This window comes from Sus scrofa, chromosome 15 (assembly GCF_000003025.6).
Source record: "Sus scrofa isolate TJ Tabasco breed Duroc chromosome 15, Sscrofa11.1, whole genome shotgun sequence".
Classification (NCBI taxonomy): domain Eukaryota; kingdom Metazoa; phylum Chordata; class Mammalia; order Artiodactyla; family Suidae; genus Sus; species Sus scrofa.
The window spans coordinates 69,628,486-69,648,696 of record NC_010457.5 but is presented as its reverse complement, the minus strand read 5'-3'; positions in this window follow the sequence as shown (position 1 = coordinate 69,648,696).

The following is a 20,211-nucleotide window of genomic DNA, read 5'->3' as shown; positions in this document are numbered from 1 at the left end:
CCATTTTTTTTAAATAAATGTTTTGTAGGTGAATTTCACGGTAACCACAAATCAAAAAATTATAATAGAAACAGAAAAAAGGAGAAAGAAATCCAAACATAACACTAAAGATAATCATCAAAACACAAGAAAGAGAGCAGAAGAAGAAAGGAACAAAAAAGAACTGGAAAAACAACCAGAAAACAAATATTAAAAGGCTGATAAGTACATTTCTATCAATTAATACATTAAGTGTAAATAAACTAAATGCTTCAATGAATAGACAATGAATAGAGTAGCTGAATAGATAAAAAGCAAGACCTATAGGAGTTCCCGTAGTGGCTCAGTGGTTAACAAATCTGACTAGGAACCATGAGGATGCGGGTTTGATCCGTGGCCTTGCTCAATGGGTTAAGGATTCGGTGTTGCCGTGAGCTGTGATGTAGGTTGCAGAGGTGGCTCATCCTGTGTTGATGTGGCTGTGGCATAGGCCAGCGGCTACAGCTCCAATTAGACCCCTAGCCTGGGAACCTCGATATGCTGCGGGAGTGGTCCTAGCAAAGACAAAAAGACAAAAGAAAAAAAAGCAAGACCAATATATATGCTATCTATAAAAGACTCATTTCAGGAGTTCCCGTTATGGCACACTGGAAATGAATCTGGCTAGGAACTATGGGTTTGATCCCTGGCCTTGCTCAGTGGGTTAAGGATCCAGCGTTGCTGTGAGCTGTGATGCAGGTTGCAGATGCGACTCAAATCTGACATTGCTATGGCCCTAGAGTAGGCTGGCAGCTGCAGCTCCAATTAGACCCCTAGCCATGCCACAGGTGTGGCCCTAAAAGGAGAAAAAGAGCAAAAAAGAAGACTCATTTTAGATCTGATGATACACACAGACTGAAAGTAAGGGGATGGAAAAAGGTATTCCATTCAAATGGAAATAAAAATAAATCTGGGGTAGCAGTACTACATTTGTCAAAATAGACTTCAAGATAAACTATAACAAAAACAATAACTGTAAACAGACTGTAGCAAAAAGCAATGAAGAATATTACATGATAAAGGGTTAATCCAATGAGAAGATATAATTGTAAGTATATATGCACCCAACCTAGGAGCACCTAAATACATGAAACAAATATTAACAAACATAGAGGGGGAAACTGACAGTGCTACAATAATAGCAGGGAACTTTAAAACCACTCTTACTTATATCAATTGATAGATTATCCAGACAGAAAATCACTAAGAAAATACTGGCTTTAAATAACACCTTAGATCAAATGAACATAGTAGATATATATAGGACATTTCATCCAAGAGCAGCATAGTACACATTCTTTTCAAGAGCATATGGGAAAGTCTCCAGGATACTCACATACTAGGCCACAAAACAAGTCTCAATAAATTTAAGAAAATTAAAACCATATGAAGCATCTTCTCTAACCACAAAGGTATGAGACTAGGCGTCAACCACAAGGAAGAAAGTGTAAAAGACATAAACACATGGAGACAAACAATATGCTACTAAACAATGAGTCACTCAAGGAATCAAGAGGAAATAAAAATATACCTGGAGACAAATCAAAATGGAAACATAGTGATCCAAAAATCTATGGGATGCAGCAAAAGTAGTTCTAAGAGAAATGTTTATGATAATTCAAGCCTACCTCGGGAAATAAGAAAATTCACAATCTAATCTTACACTTATATGGGGAACTGGAAAAGAATCAAAACCCAAAGTTAGTAGAAGAAAATTAATAATAAATTCAGAGTGGAAATAAATAACATAAAGACTAAAAAAAAAAAAAAAAAAAAAAAAGAAAAAGAAAATACCAATGAAACTAAGAGCTGGTTTTTGAAAAGATAAAGTTAATAAATATTTTGCCAGACACAATAAGAAAAAAAGAGAGAAGGCCCAAATAAAATTAGAAATTAAGGAGTTAAAACTGACACCACTGAAATACAAAGGATAATAAGAGATCATTTCAAATAATTGTATACCAATATAATGGACAATATAGAATAAATGGATAAAGTTCTAGAAATATATAATCTCCCAGGACTGAATCAGGAAAAAATAGAAAACATTAATAGACTGATTACCAATAATGAAATTAAATAGGTAATTTAAAATAACCCCCAATAAACAAGTCCAAGACCAGATAGCGTCAAAAATAAATTCTACAATGCATTTAAAGAGTTAACACCTATCCTTTCAAACTATTTCAGAAAAATTGCAGAGGAAGAAACACTTCCAAATTCATTCCACGAGACCAGTATCACCCTAACGTTAAAACTAGGAGTTCCCGTTGTGGCACAGCGGAAACGAATCCGACTAGGAACCGTGAAGTTGTGGGTTCGATCCCTGGCCTCGCTCAGTGGGATCCAGCGTTGAGGATCCGGCGTTGCTGTGAGCTGTGGTGTAGGTCACAAATGTGGCTTGGATTCTGCGTTGTTGTGGCATAGGCGGGCGGTTATAGCTACGATTAGACCCCTAGCCTGGGAACCTCCATATGCCGTGGGTGCTAAAAAGGACAAAAGACAAAAAACAAAACAAAACAAAATGGACAATAAAATCGCACAAAAATAAAATTACAGACCAATATCACTAATGAGCATAGATGCAAAAATTCTCAACAAAATATTAGCAAACTGAATTCAATAATACAGTAGGAGGATTATTCACCATCATCAAGTGGGATTTATTCCAGGGATGCAAGAATGGTTCAGTATCTGCAAATCAATCAATGTGATATATCATATTAACAAATTGAATAATAAAAATCACATTAATGTCCTAATAGATGCATAAAATATTTTTGAGAAAATTCAACATCCATTTATGATTAAAAAAAAAAAACAAAACTCCAGAAAGTGGGCATAGAGGGAACTTACCTCAACATAATTAAGTAATAAAGGCCAGATATGATAAACCTATAGCTAACATCATACTCAATGCTGAAAAGTGGAAATTTTTTCAACATATACTTTTTATTCTCTAATCTTTAATTAATGTTTGAATATTAAACTGCCTTACATTCCGAGGACAACTCCACTTGATGTGGGGTATTAGTTTTCCTCTCTACTACATAAGCGAACTTTCATCTCAGAGGCTCTCCACTTCCCTACCCTCTGACTAGAAAACCAGAGTTTTATTTTTCCCAGTCTGTTGCATACTTTTAATAATTGTGACTGCCTTTGAGACCAAGTGATGAGAGGATGGAGAGAGATAAAAAGTGATCATGATTCTCTCCATGCTTTTGGGGCCATAGTTCCTCTGGACAGAGATAAGTGTTCACATCCTCCAGAATTTTTAGTGCCTGTTCCTCTATTGATTCCATTGCTGCCCTCACTGCCATGGAAATGCCTGGAGCCAGAACAGGGGAGGATGGATGAAACAGAAACACAGGGCCTTTCCCTCACTCTCGCTGACCCATCAGAACTTCCTTTATCTCTCCTGAAGACCAGAAACTAAAGCCTTTCCTTGGTATACTTTCTGTCTATTACAGTGAGCTCTTACAGTGCACAAATTTCCTTTGAGCCCAGCCTGGGAACTACCAGAAGAAAAATAAAATGGGAAACTCCCCTCCAGTTCAGTGGTACTTCAAATTATGATTTTTTTCTCTCGACCACTTGCTTTTATTATTTGTCAGAGTTGTCAGAGGGCTTCAGCATGCACTGTATTCAGAGATTTTAGCTGTATTTAGTGGGATAGAAAGAATAGAAAGTTCTTACTCCATCTTACTCAGAACCCGCACTGACGCAGGTTATTTTTTTGGTAAACATAGTAAATAAACACCCTTCATGCCTCCAGGTACAATATTTTTACTGTTATTATTTTACCTTAAATGCATTTTGGTCTTCAAAAGTTAAGATGGTCATTCCTCTGTACTGTTGAACTGTACAGATTTTCAATTTGCAAACTTCAGTCCTCAGAAATTACAGCAGAAATTATCATAGATTTTAAAATTAAAAAAAGTAAGGTATCTATAAATTGGAGGATTTCTAGGTTCATGGGCACTGCAGACTAAGTAGAGAATTATTTGGCATTCCTATACATAAGTTGTCCAGGATCTACAAAAATGGCTATAAGCGTGGCTTCCTGGATCAGGCAGCACAGTTCTGGACAAAGAGAATGAGATAGAACACCTTGGTTCTAGACCTGGTTTTACCAGAAAGTAATGCCTTAACATACTATTGTGTGTTCGAATTTTCTAACACTTAAGACTCTTATTATCTCATTTGATCTTCCCAACCCTGCTGTCAACCAAGAAGACTTCATATTATTTTCCCAGTTTTAGGAATGAGAAACAAAGACTCAAAGCAGTTAAGATCTTCTACTCTCTGTTAACCTGATTCTTTCCACTTGAATGTCACTAGTCAGATGTGTTATTAGGAGACTCGGGTTTTTGATCTGTAAAAGTAAAGATTTTTCTCTCATTTTTTTCGAGGCCATTTCAAGCTTGATCTTGTCACATTTTCACATTTTAGACATCTATCAAACATAATCTGTTACTTTATAAATGATTTTGTAGAAAATTTTTCATAATTTCTCAACCTATAAAATAGTCCTATATCCTGTCACTAAAATATCAAGCATTTCTTCTGATCATACTCCAGTGCATATGTACTGGCTGTGAATAAGGACAGCATATATCTTAGTATAGTTGAATAACATCTGATTTCTCATTGTGTTTACAGAAATATTTAATTTGAGAATTATGATCTATTTTAAAAGCTATTAAATGTTGTTGATCTCAACCACTTACTAAATTCATTCAATTTAATTTGTCTTTTAATATAAACATCCAGTAGAAAGGCAGAGGATATAAATGGACAATTCATTAAAGAGGAAATGAATTATACTAGATAGATAGATAACAACCTCACTAATAGCCAAGTAAATGCAAATTTAATAATGAGATACCATTTTGCACACATTAGACTGGAAAAATTATAAAAGATTAGTAACATACTGTGATGGTAAGGATACACAGAAATAGGAAGGCTCATATGATGGATTACTTGAGTTAATATTTGTTAAGCCTTTTATAGAGTGTCTGGCTTATGGTAAGCATTTAAAATGCTTGTTAAAAAAATCAATCAACAAATTAAATAGTTAAACCACTAGTGCAAGTGCGAATTGCTTCAAATCTTTCAGAAGGTTATCTAGAAATATCTATAAACATTAACAATTCACTTAAACTTTGAATGAGCTTTGCCGCTTTTGTAAATATCTTACAGAAACAAGAGCACTACTGTTTAAGAATATATGTAGAAGGATGTTTATTTCAACAGAAATACTGCAAATATAGTATGTGTTCATTAGCAGGGGAACAGATAAGTCATGAAAATTTGAGGAGAGTTTATTCGCAAAAGGGATATTTTAAAAGTATAATAAGTATGTAGGGAATCCACAAGAGCTATTTCAATAAACTAGTTTTAATAGAAATAGAGCTGTTACCCTCCCTGGGTCAAGGAAGAGAATTTGTGAAAGCTCAGAAGGAAAGTAGAGTAGAGGAAACCTCCATGGAAGAAGTGCCTTTAGTTGAGGGACACAGCCAGGTGAGGCAAACTTGCATGGAGGGAGCCAGGAAATAAATTCTTTTCCCTTGGAGTTCCTGTTGCGGCTCAGCAGGTTAAAAGCCAAACTAGTATCCATGAGGATATGGGTTCTATCCCTGGCCTTGCTCATTAGGTCAAGGATCTGGCATTGCCACAAGCTGCAGCATGAGTTGCAGACATGGCTTGGATCTGGAGTTGCTATGTCTGTGGTATAGGCCTGCAGCTGCAGCTCCAATTTGACCCCTAGCCTGGGAACTTCCATATGACACAGGTGTGGCCCTAAAAAGAAAAAAAAAAAAAGTAAATACTCTTCCTTCAGCCTTTTTTCTGAGGATTTGGGTGGTCAATCAGAACATATCTTAACACAATACTGATGTCACATGGAAACTATTGAATGATGCACAGTAATGGAAAAGACATGAATTGAGATGGGTGGTCCATATAGTGGATATATGTGTCCATGTATGCTACATATTTGGGAAAAAATGGAGTGTAAAATTTTGAATATTATTCCATTTAAAAAACAATCATTGCATGTATGTGTGTATATGTATATATACATGTATATAAATGTATAAAAGTATGTGTATATATAAACACATGTGTGAATATATTAGCTTTTTATCTTAGTGTTTTTGCAAGGTCCTCTTACATCCAATAGGATGTTAAGAAGTCAGAAAGATTGTGATAGTGCAAAATGCACTTAGCATGTTTGTGGCAGGTGATTAATAATATCAATTAATTGATGGAATTGCTGAAATATAAATATTGTCTATAATTCGCATAAACTAAATTTTGCTTTCTAATATGAGTAGACAAAACTATTCAAATAAGTGAATCTTCAGAAAGAGAAGATACCATTTCTATGTTTCTCTCTTATCCACATGACTGGAATTTAAATGGAGCAAAGCATGCTGGGATATGACCTGCTTTCTGAGTCAAGGAAACCTAACCATCATTTATAGTCAACTCCACAAAGTGAGGGAATTCAATGAGGCCCTTAGCTCTGCAGCAACCTATCTCAAAGTCAAATTTTTACCTCCAAGTCTGGAACATTTGTTAGATATTTTCAGGTAACAAATTTCTTTTCTTTTATTCAATTGAGAATCTTTAAATATTTGGGAATTTTTTGTGTTCAATAAGATTTTTATAAGCATCCCCTCCCCCATTGTTTAATAGATGCTTATGTTTATAGCACATTTCTCATTTTTAAAATATTTTCAAATGTCATTGTCTTTCAAATATTACCTTTTCACAAAGTAACTGGCAGACCTTGTTTTTTTGAAAAACACATGCCAGACTTGGACTTGCTACTGATAACACACCACGCTTGCACAGCTGTTTCATCAGCCTTACCTGGGATCATTTTCAAAATTCCAGGGCAAGACAGGAACCCCACAACCAAATGCCTGGAACACAGCCAGTCTCACAGCACTGAGTCAGTATGACACACAGACAGTGAGTCAAAGCTGTATTTGGTTCTTAAGTCTACAAGACACTAAACATCTGGTATTCTCTCTGTTCTCTATTTCTCTCTGTCTCTCTCTTTCAATCTCTCTCAGTCTCTCTCTCTTTGAGAGAAATATAGGTGCCCTGGCATTATGGGCACAGGGTCTGTTGTGAAGAGTCCTAAGAGAGCCAAAGTTTATGTTTGAGCTGTATGGGAAGGGATGTGAGTCACTCTTGGATCTTTTCAGGCATGGCTGCACATGCAGAGAGCACGGGCCATCATTAGTGCTGGCTTCCAATGTGGAAGGCAGAAATTCCATAGCTACACTTTAAAAAGAAAAACTCAGGTGTGACAAAGAATTTGGTAAAAGGATATTAAAATAGGACTCTCACTTTTTAACTTGAAGGAGCAGAACCTTGCTTTGAGGATGTTTGGTTGGTGGACTTGTATACATTAGCCTGAGGAGCAATTCCTTTGGGTCTAAATTCTGATTACTTAACATAAATGAACTATCACATGGAAATTATAGCCTTGACATTGTAGAATTACAACTCAAATAAACATCTCATAATTTATGAATGCTATTTTTTTTTTATGGCTGCACCTGCAGCATATGGATGTTCCCAAGTTAGGGGTCTAATCGGAGCTGTAGCCGTCAGCCTATATCACAGTCCCAGCAATGCCAAATCCGAAACGTTATCTGTGACCCACACCACAGCTCACAGCAATGCTGAATCCTTAACCTACTGAGCCAGGACAGGGATCAAACCTGCGCCCTCATGGATGCTAGTTGGGTTCGTTAACCACTGAGCCACGACGGGAACTCCCATGAATGCTACTTTTAATCATAAATTCTGTATAGCAAGGTAGACAGCAATGTTGAACAAGCTAGTCTAATAATTGCTTACTTTGTTTTTATGATTCATCTTGCCTGAAAGTGGTGGTATAGGTAGAGGATCCTAAAGTGTCTGAAAGCTTTCATGACAAAGACTGAAACAAGTTAATTATTACTGAAAAACTTGCATAAATCAGGTCAAATTTTGAGAATCTTAATGTTTTCCCAGACCTCCAATACCCGCTACTTTAGCACAGAGGAGGCTTCAATGCTGGTAGGAAATGGAGCAGAAAAGCAATGCAACAGCAAAATTGAGCAATAAAAAGTTAAGTGAATAAGTAGCCAGTGGGGGTAAATCAGAGACTGTGACTATTTTGTGATGCCAGGAAAGTTAGAACAAATGGCCACTAAATGATGGGACAAATTTTTAGTGAAATATAGCTCAAAAGCAGAATTATAGGTCAATACTATAGGTTAGGATGCTGGCAAAGGGATATTTATCTGAATAAGAATTTTTCAACCAAGTGTATTTTCTTCTCAGTCCATTTTCTTCTTTATTCCAACAGTGTTACCAGTAAAGAGGTTACACCAGGCAACAGTTTTGACAGTGTTATGTCATAGTATTGGAGCTGATAATCCTTATGGAGTTAATACTAAATTTTCACTGGCAGTTCATGACTTAATACTGACCCATAGATAAAAATATCTGTTATTTTCCCTGCTGCCTCTCAACACCACTGATTTTCTCTCACTGCCATCTGTCCTTTCCCACTCCCCCCATACTGTGGTAGCTCTTAAGGAAAAGCTAAAACTTTGCTACCCAGTTAGGGAGACTGTGGATTCAGAAGCAGAGGGTTATGTGAAGAGGTGAGAAAAGAAAAAGATATTTTAGGGGAAATAGCGTTTCATACTCTTAGACTGGGCTGATATGCCTACTTGGTGACACACTGCCAAAAATTCTTCATGAGCTAGCTGAATTTTCCACTTAGCAGAATATTGGGTCAAAGGTCAAAAGCCTCTTGCTGGGTTTCAAAAATTAACAGAATTACCTAATATCTGTTGAGTGACTGCTAAATAACAAGCTTTTTGATAGACATCTTATTCTTACCATCACCTTGTGAGCTATGATACTATTAATGAAATTTAAGATTTGAGCAAGCAGAAGCTCAGGAAAAAAGGTTAAGTAATTTACCAAAACCAGGGTAATGGAGCCAAAATTCAAAGACAGATGTCAGGCCCCAGCAAGTATCTCTGCTGCTGCTTCCACCATTCCACATTGGCTTCTGCACCTTTGGCAGTGCTTCATATGTTAATATGATTTAACTCAACCTAGGTCCATTCATTCAGCCAGCATTCAAGAAGCATTTATTGAGAACTGTGTGGATTACTGTGCTGCCTCCTGAAGCTTCCTAAGATTAGGTGCACTGAAAAATTGAGTTTGATGTGGGGGTGGGTCAAATGGTTGCAAGCTGATTATTTAGCTCAACTATTGATAGGCACTGCCTGATGAGGGCCCCTAGGGACTTTGTGGGTTGAGAATTGGAAAAGAAATAGGAAACAGAAAGCAAGAAGTTACTAAGGACTAATTTTACATCTTTTAGAATATTGCTGGATTTCAGAGCTTTTAAATATGTCAATTGACCTACATTTCACAAAATTCCCTGCATGTTTCCAATTAGGGTGGGAAAGAAATATTTTCCTGAGGGATTTGGAAGGCAAGAATAAAGTAGCAACCAGTTTTGTCTTTAGCTCAGGTCGAGGGAGCTGCTTTTAAGGCTCATGCATGTTGTTTGTCACTGTTGGTTCACATGTGGATGAGTGAGAACCATTGCCTCATCTTCCCCTGATCCTTCTTCAGTGTTTCTGACTCTTGGGTCAGGGATGTGTTTAGCTCCATGACACAGGATACCAGATTTTTGCTTCAGGACAGTTACTTCATCCAGGTTGTCCTCATGGAGTTTTGTCCTCATGGAGTTCTGTCCTCATGGAGTTACAGCTAGTGGGTGCTCATAGGTGTCAGCTGGTCCTTGTGCTTCCCACTTATAACCATTCTCTTCCAGACTGTCTATGAGCTGTGCATTTCAAGCTCCAGCATCAGAAACAAAGGCAGTAGTCTCACTGAGACTGCTTAGCCAGCTTCCACCTCATATGAGATCAAATTCCTATATCAAACCCTGCTTCTGATTCAACTCTGACCAATACGCTAGGAAAGGAGGATCTAAATACTTTCCCTCCCCACTTCTAGCTTGCATGACCTAACTGTATCTAATATTCTTTAAACCTCAAATGTTTAGGTGCCTCAGGGTTTACACATATATGGGCCCAGGAAGCTCTCACCAGACACTGAATCTGCCCACATCCCGATCTTAAATTTCCCAGTCTCCAGAACTGTGCAAAGTCAATCTCTATGGTTTATTAGTTACTATATTTTCAAGGACCCATTCTAAGCCATTATGAGCTAGCAAGTATCCCTCCATATTGGCAGACCAAATTCTCCTTCTACACTTCAAACTTGATAGACGTATATCAAGTTGCCTACTGAGAAAGTCCAATTAGATGTACAACATGCAAACTAGGATTTTTTCAATATCAAATTTTATTACTCATTCCATACTCTGAAAAAACAAATGAACTAACAAACAAGCAAATATGCCTAATATCCTCTCAATATTTTTTCTGTAACTATTGGAACAATTACCAGGCCAGTGTTCAAGCCAGAATGCTAACAGTTTTCTTTAATTCCTTGCTGTTTCTTATTCTTCATGTCTAATCACGTAGCCATAAATTTTCAAAACATCTATCAAATCCATTCACTTCTTTCCACAGCTACTGTTTCAGTGGAAGCCACCCATTCTCCAAGAAATGGCTATTGTTAAAAAGTGTGTGTATTGTAAGATATCATGCAATATATACATTTGCTATATATGCATTATATATTACATTTATTGGCAACATGTACTTTATATATATTTACATATATGAGATCATGTTACATATAGTTTTCTAAAACTTGCTTTTTTACTTAATATTTTGTATAGACTTTAGTGCAAAGTATAATGCGTGGGTGTATCATTATTTATTTAAATTATACAACTACACACAGTCAAGATACATGCAGAAAGCTATGAAAATAGAATAAAATTTTCCTTTTCCTGTAGCCTCATTTCCATTTTTTACTGAAACCAATGCTAAAAGTTTATTGTATTAATCACACTGAGTTTAATATTGAAATTTACATCCTGTTTTTTAGTTTGTTGACATTAAAGAGTAACTATTTCCTGAAATAAGGGTTGAAAATTCATTCTATTTAGACCATCTTCCATTCCCCTGATACAAATTAGAGATTTTTAGATGATTTGTTTTCAGTTTTTCATGTAGTAATTTTATTTAAACTGTAGTCTTAAACTTTTATTTCTTTTGTCAATTTTAGCAATATCTACTGATTCTACTTTATGAGAGATGAAAATTAATTAACCCACAGATCTTTGCCTAGGTCTTATTTTCTTCATTCCATATCTCGATTTTTGTTGACTAAATCACGATTTTTTCCAACATTAAGATTGATAATATGCCTCGTATGTTCCGTTACATCACAGTAGTCAAATATGCTCTCATTTATTTCTAGGTTTCTTCTCAAGCAACATTTGTTATACTCACATATAAATACATATTTTTACTGTACAACCAAATAAAATATTTGGACCATAAAAGGAGCAGTAAAAAGGGGAATAACTGGAGATTCTAAAAGGCAAGGCTCAGGGCTTCTCTTTTATTTCCTTTTCAGTTTCCTTCATTTCTTCTGGGTAATTTTTAAATACATTTTTTGGTATCCTGTGTAATAATAGTTCCTTGGATCACCAAGAACACTTCTGCTGCTGAACAAGTTGGGTTTATCACTTGTTATAGTAGAGAAGATACATACCCATGGGAACTGTAGGGCACCTCAGTAAGAGGGTATTAGAGTCAATTGACCATTAGAAATTTTCTGAGTTCCTGAATGTCCCCTAAGTTTTATTTTCTCCTCACACTTGGCTAATAATTGGACTTGATATAGAACTGAAAGCTTAGGCTTTGAAAGTATTATTTGGTTGTCTTCTATTGCTCAGTACTGCTGATAAAAAGTCTGAGGTAAATCTGGTTTTCATTTCTTGATAGATATTTTTTACTCTCTCTTTCTCTCTCTTGAATCTTTCAGGATTTATCCAGGTGAGGGTTTCTTTGCAATTTTTCTACTAATTGGAAAATTCACCGTTTTTGTTTTTGAAAATCATGTACTTATCAAGAACTTAAAATTTTTCTTTGACTTCCTTTTCTTTATCATGTCATCCTGGTTTTATTTTTAAAATATTGTACCATTGGAAAAAAATCTATGAAGTTATTAATTATATATTTTAATTTCCTTTTGTTCTTCCAATGATTTGTGCCCTAGGTGGTTTTATTATTGCTATCACTCAGAATGTTGATTGTCCTCAACTTTCTACTTAGTCTTGATTGCTCATTTATAATTAATTAAATGACCAAATTGACTACTATAGACAGGGAGCCTGGAGACCCATGCACTTGCCGGGAAGAAGGACTTGACTCTGGAAATGGAGCAGGATACATTATTTCCCTCAAGGATAGATTGGAAATTTTTAGTTTCCCCCACCTTATCTGCTGTGTCAGTCAGGACTTGCCCAAAGCTCCAGATTGTTTCTCTCCTAGGACCTTAAAGCCTCCCCAGACAGATTCCAGACTTTCTTTAGTTTGTGTTAGGGTTTTATCCAGAGGGCAAAATATTTTGTGTCAACCACTCCCTTTTTCCTGTTCAAGAAAGGAAGGATTTCTACCCTCAGCTCTTTTGTTATCAATTAATTAATGACTTTTTCTGATGGTCCTAGGTCCCACTTCTGCTTTTAGAATTTGTTGGCTTTAATTTGGCACTCCTTGAGGAATCATTTGGGAAAACTAGGACTCCCAGATGTTGGGCTTCTGTCTCTGGAGCCTCTCTGGAAGTTCGTGCAGGATAAAAAGGGCACGAGTCTGTGTGAATGGAGACCCCTAGAGTTGTGCAGTTCACAGTTTGAAAACTGTGCTTTGCTATTTCATCTGCTCTGATTTCTTTGCCAGGCTCTATCTAGCTCCTGAAATGTCTCTAAATTCTTATCTTCATGGATTCCCAATGATATTCTTTTTTATCTTAAAAATATTAAGTATATTAATATGACTTTAGAAGGATGGAAAAGACAAGTATTCTTAGACCAAGACAAATTAGAAACCATACAGTATATTTATTTTATTTTTTCTCCTGAATATTATCTATAATTAGATTAATCTGTTTAGTATTATTACTCTAAAACTCATATAAGGAAAAAAATCAAGTTTCTCACAATATTTATGTATAAAAATTTCAAATTTTATTTATGAATAACTATGACTTCCTCATGTTAACTCAGAAGTAATTGAGAAATTTGGAGAGAACTGTCTTTTTCAGTCTCTGATACTTTAAATGTAGAAATACATTAAATAAATTTTTATGCATACAAGTGAGAGAGTCACAAGGATGAAAATTATTTTTAAAAATAAATGATATTAAAAAAATTTTTAAAGAAATGATAATATTTACCTCTGAGAAGTTACCCTACTTAAACATTTAAGAAAAGATAAGTAAATTTGATTTAAGGGAAAAAGTATCAGAAACCTGTAGCTTAAGAAAGAAGAAAAAAGAGATAGGAAGGAATAAAAATGTGATTATTGACTATCTCTTTCTTTCCAATTGCAACAAATTCTGGGAGCATCTTCCTTCTATTAGTGAAAGGGGAGCTTTAAAAGAGGAGGGTTAGTTAGACAAACTAACCCCAGGTCCCAATAGCACAGTAGGAGATGTTTCTTAAAGTCCATAAATCTTGACTACAGATGCAGTGGGCTTAGTTCAGAATCCTAGTGGTCTTCATGAAATTCTCCCACTAAGTCTTGTCATAAAATCCATATAGATATTCTTTCCCACCACTATTATCTCTAATACCACAGGGTCGTCTGAGTCATATGACTACAAACCAAGCAACAGAGTTGCTTGCACTTCAGTCTAGAGTTGCTGCAAAGCCCTTTTCTGCTCTGAGGTCAACTCATAGCTGCCAGCCTTTTAGACACTAGCTATATCCCCAGATGTGAAATGCACTACTTCTGGGACCACCTGCCACTATGTTCCATTCTTCATAGTAAGAGGCACAAAATGCAGTCATTTGTTCTTTACTTTTGAGAGAACGTCCTAACCCACTAAGACTATAAACTTTTTATTAACTTGAGGGGCCTCAGAATCTTCATAGGATTTAGTTCGTATTTCTGGGACTACATATAGCTTACCGAGACTTAAATCATACCGGCTACTTCTTGCTCATGTGGTCCAATTTGAATAATGAATGCCGTTTATATAATAGTGGAGTAGTATGATGTTCTGTGAAATGTTCAAACACTTTGGATTTCTTCAAACTATGTTATGATAGAGGCCATAACAGCTACCATAGCCCTAAAGCAATATTCTCTTATCTGTTCCTTTCTTCTGACAAAGATACAAAAGAAAACATTCACCAGATCTAATCAATGGCCACTTAGCCAGTTCCTGAGGTTATACTAATCTGTTCAGGAAAATATACCACATCTGTCTCCATAGCAATAATTGGAGCTACTATTTTCTTGAATTTACAGTAATTTACTTTATCCTTCAATATATATGGTCTTTGGTTTTGATTTTGGGTTTTTGTTTTTGTTGTAGGGATAAGATAGATATCAAACAGAGGTATGTTGACAGCTATCACTCCTGCACTTTTAGGTATTTAAGAGTGATGCTAATTTCTCTTATTCCCCTGCCATGGAATATTGTGATTTATTTATTATCTTAGCAAAGAGTATAGCTGGAGCAGTTTCAGAAATTTTCACTTGGCCTTTATAGCTCCTACACCGCAGGCCAAGAACCAAGCATATGGGATGGTGCTAAGCAGCAAATATAACCATTATACATTTGGGGACTCTAGAAATTACTGTCAGGTGAGCCTGCAAATCCAGTGGACCCACTGTGAACCCCCTTTGTTATCTATCCTTATATAACTCTGCTATAATGGAGGGGCCACAGTATACTTCAGGTTTCAGCATATCATATGATCTCATCATCATGCCATTGCCTGTGTCCAGCAATTCTTGAAATGTTTAGATATCCCTGTTTGCTTGATGTAGATACCTTCAGGTCCCTTTGGGATTAGACTTGGGAATTATAGCCAGGTACAATTTCTGTGGCTTGGCAGGGTTCTTTCTTCTGGTGACCTCATCTCTTTTTCAGTCAATAGTTTGAGATTTAAAACCTGGCTCTGAGGTGGAAACTGGGTTGTGACTTTTTATCAGTATATTACCTTTACTCTCGGCTTCCTGATTTTTATTATTGATTTTATAGATGGAGTAGTACAGTACTTTTTGGCTGCTATTATTACCCTCGGGATGCTACATTCTATTAACTATCTTCATAACCCTCTGTGACTTGTCTTTGTTGGCCCTTTGACTTAACTCTAATCTTTGTTTTTTAATTGAAGTATTGTTGATTTGCAATGTTTTGTTAGTTTCTGGTATACAGCAAAGTTATTCATTTATGTGTGTGTGTGTTTACTTTTTCATATTCTTCTCCATTATGGGTTTATTATAGGATATTGAATATAGTTCCCCATGCTCTATAGTAGGATTTTATTGTTTATTTTATATATAGTAGTTTGTATCTGCTAATCCCAAACTCCTAATTTATCACTCCCTCTTCCCCCTTTGATAACCATAAGTTTGTTTTTTATGTCTGTGAGGACAGGATTCCAGTCTTTTTTTAAAAATATTTTTATTATAGTTGATTTGCAATGTTCTGTCAATTTTTTAGTATAGTTGATTTATAATTTCTGTCAATTTCTGTCAAGAATGTATATATTCTTTTCCTCACACTATACTTCATCATGTTCCATTGCAAGTGACTAGATATAGTTCCCTGTGTTATACAGCAGGATCTCATTGCTTATCCACTCCGAATGAAATAGTTTGCATCTACTAATCCCAAACTCCCAGTCCACCCCTCTCCCCCCTCCCCATTGGCAACCACAAATCTGTTCTCCATGTCCATGAGTTTGTTTCTTATCTGTAGATGGGTTCAATTTGTAGATTCCAAATATAAGATATATATTTGCTCTTCACAGAAAATGTGCTCATCTGCCTTCTGATGCTTCTGTGCTGCTACCTGGTCTCCATAGTGTTGGGTCCTATCATTCCCATCGCTCTTGGTGATCTCAGTTCTATAATGGTATTTTCCACTCACCTGGCCCATAGAGGAAAGCATTAGGTGAACTTCTCAGATGTTGGGACCAGTAAGTATTTTGGTAAATGGTGAGCCTACTGGCCCTCCCCATGGAACAGAATAGTCTAATGGGATTTTCCAACCTCATATAACACTTTCATCTCTTATTCCAATGTGCGCTATGATAATTATGACATTGCCATCTCACTTAGAATTCACATATAAGTGGAACGCTAGAAAATGTTACCTTAGTCATGTGTTCACATCATTTCCCAGGATCCTCACCAGGGTGATACATTCCATAATATTGAAGCTATTAACCAAATTGATTTTTTACCATCACCCTTGGTCCAGCACTCTCAGAATGCAGTCACAAAGCCTCCTCTTTCTACCTCATGCTGGTACATATTGGGTCAGGTCTTAGTGATCCTTTGAGGTTTAATCTCTTTTTTACTTTAGTAAGCCTAGTAGTTCCCTGCCTTGGTTGCTGTGAAGTTTTTCCTAAATTATTTTTCTGGTGATCAGAGGGGGGGAGAAGGTAGATACTGAAGACATGTTTCTTTTTAGGAGAAATACATTTGAATTTTGTTTAGACAAAATGGGGTTTCTAATCCTAGTGAGGTTAATTGTGCCATTTTTAAGGTTCAAAGGACTCAGGGAAATCTGAGAGTTCAAGATTTTTAGATCTATTACCTCAAGATTCCAATTCCAGGTGTCAGTGCCTTATTCTTTCTCAACAGGAACCTGACCTTGGCATGGCACTTCTACTCTGTTTGGGAATTTAATCTCATTTTGTAGACTGGTGCTCTTAAAATTCAGTGCAAGTCCTGGTCCTCAGCTTTCTCCGTCCTCTTGCTATTGGAAATGAGAGCGTCTTTATATCAAGGAGGCTCTCTGGTATTGACAATTAGCTTTTAATTGCTTATTAATCACTCTGAGCATACTATTTTTTCCCCCAAAAGGTTGATAGAGCTTAGCAGGAGCAACCCAATTCTAATGTCCTAGGGTTACCATATTCTCAAATGTCTAATGCATCACCCAAATACAGTGTCACAGTGTGACATTCTAGTTTGCTGCTGATGAGTTTTAACAATTACATTGTTAACTTATGCACAGGGGTTATCTGTGCTCACCTGCTCTCAATGAGGGCTCCTGACTTCCATCACCAGACAGGGACAGATGATCTGGCTTCAAAATCCAGTAAACATCTGGTTTCTCTGACCATTACCAGTATAGCAGATTTGTTTCCCTGGGAAACTGACTGTGAAATAGAGATTGATGTACAGAAGCAGGTTTATTAAGGAATACCCTTGGGATCAATATTTGTGAAGGGAGGGGCAGGAAAGAAAAAGTAATTAGGTAGAGGAAGAAGTGGGCTGGGATAAAGTCCCATTGAAAGTGTAAGCGGGTACCATGGGAAGTTCTGGACATGTAATGGTCCATTTGAGTTGTATCAGCTTGGGACAAGAGAGGCTTTTTACTCCCTCATTTATAAGTCTTTGTATACAAGCTTTCCCTGGAAGAAAATATGAAGTTAAATGAAGCAATTTTCTTCAACTAAGGCAATTCCAAAAGAAGTATGAATTGCAAATCATCTTCCAGCAGCTAGGTAAAATATCCTTTATTCAAAAATGTGATCTAGAATGATGCATTGTAGCATCTATTACATGATGTGCTCCATTATAGCTGAGGGAATATTTTTCAAACTGAGGATGAAAAGAAAAAAAATCATGGCAAAATAATGTTAATAGTTTCTATTCTTGTTGTTTTCAAAATGTGACTAAAAAGCATTTAAACAGGAAAGATACTCATCTGTTATTCACCCATTTGCTTAAAAACATCACTTACGGCGCAAAAGAATCTTTTATTCACATGTGAATAAGATAAATAACATCCTACTTTCATATATAATGGGAGGGTATAGATACTAAATACATATGCAAGTAAGTACATAGGATAATTTCAGGACTTTAGTAATGGGGAGTTCCCTTTGTGGCTCAGCAGATTATGTATCTGACATAGTGTCCATGAGGATGGGATTCAATCCCTGACCCTGCTCAGTTGGACTAGGATCTGGCACTGCCACAAGCTGCAGTATAGGCCTGCATGTGGCTCCAATTTGACCCCGAGCCTGGGAACTTCCATATACTGCAGGTGCAGCCATAAAAAGAAAAGGAAGAAAAAAAGAAAAAAGAAATTTAGTAATGAACACATATTATTTGGATAATTTAATACATTTTATTGAGTACTAGTTCTATGCATATACTAAGTATTGAATGGAATACACAAAAGAGTGCATTCTCTCCATAGCCTCTGTTAAATTAATTAAACATGGAGACCATTAGACTGATATGGTTCTGATGCCCTGATGGTCTTCACAAACAAACTGAAATCTAAGCCTACAAATGCTTCAAAATGCTAAGCACGCATAAAAAAAGAATAAAATATTGCCATATGCAGTAAAATGAATGAACCTAGAGATTATCATACTAAGTGAAGACAAAGACAAAGAGCATATGATACCACTTATATATGGAATCTAACAAATGATACAGATAAACCTACTTATAAAACAAATAGACTTACAGACATGGAAAGAGGGAAGGGAGGATAGATTAGTCTTTTTGGATTAACAGATATATACTACCACATATAAAATAGATAAACAACAGGGACCTACTGCATAGCATGGGGAACTACATTCAGTATCTTGTAATAACCTATAATGGAAAAGAATGTGTGTGAAAAAGTGTATGTGTGTGTGTGTGACTGAATCACTTTGCTGTACTCCTGACACACTGTAAATCAACTATACTTCAATTTAAAAAAAAAGACACAGGATAAATAAAAAAGGCTTCTTCTTTAAAATAAAATAAATGCTAAAGATGACCAATCACAAACAGCCAACTAGACTTTAAGCTATAGCCAATCAAATAACTTCCTCTCTTTGCTTCTGTAATTTTTCTGTTTTCCCTGTCTCCTGTCCCTGGAGAGCTCCTAACCACGTTCTAGTTGGTGCTGTCCCATTTGAATAGATGTTTGCTCAAATAAATTGGTAAAATTTTTAATTTGCCTCAGTTAACTTTGAACACATGAATGAATTTAAAATCTCACTGTAGAAATCAAAGAGCCAAATATAGGCATACCTTAGAGATACTAGGGGTTTGGTTCCAGACCACCACAATAAATTGAATATTGCAATAGAGTTACAGGAATATTTTGGTTTCCCAGTGCTCATAAAAGATATGTTTTCATGTAGTAGTCTATTAAACATGCAACAGCAATACGTCTAAATGTACATACCTTAATATAAAAATATTTCATTAATTAAAAAAAGACAGTTCATACCCAAGGGCCTATGAATTTAAATAGAAAAAATGTGCTGTAATGAGATTAATCTTTCAGGGAAAATTGGGAAATGACTATAAAAATGATTTTTGAACACAAATACACACATACACTCACAAATGCTTTATTGATAAAAATTGCTAAACACCATCTAAGCATTCAGTGAGTTCTTTCTTCTAGTGGAGGGTCTTGCCTCAATGTTAATGGCTACTGACTGATTGGGGTGGTGGTTGCTGAAGGTTGAGGTAGTTATAGCAATTTCCTTTTTTTGAGGGGGGGGCACACTCGTGGCATATGGAAGTTCCCGGGCTAGGGGTCAAATCTGAGCTGCAGCTGCCAGCCTACACCACAGCCACAGCAATGCCAGATCTGAGCCACATCTGTGACCTACACCACAGCTCACAACACCACCAGATCCTTAATCCACTGAGTGGGGCCAGGGATTGAACCCATGTCCTCATAGATACTACTCAGTTTTATTACTACAAAGCCAAGATGGGAACTCCCAGCTTTAACGATTTCTTAAAATAAGAGAACAATGAAATTTGCTATTTCATTTACTCTTCCTTTCACTAAAATCCTTAGAGGCCATTGTAGGATTAGTATTAATTTTTTATTGAAGTATATAGTTGACATAATTATCTTAGTTTCAGCTGTTCAGAGTAATCATTTGATATCTAGATTTTAACTTTTATAGTTATTATAAAGTTGACTATATTTCACATGCTGTACACTGCA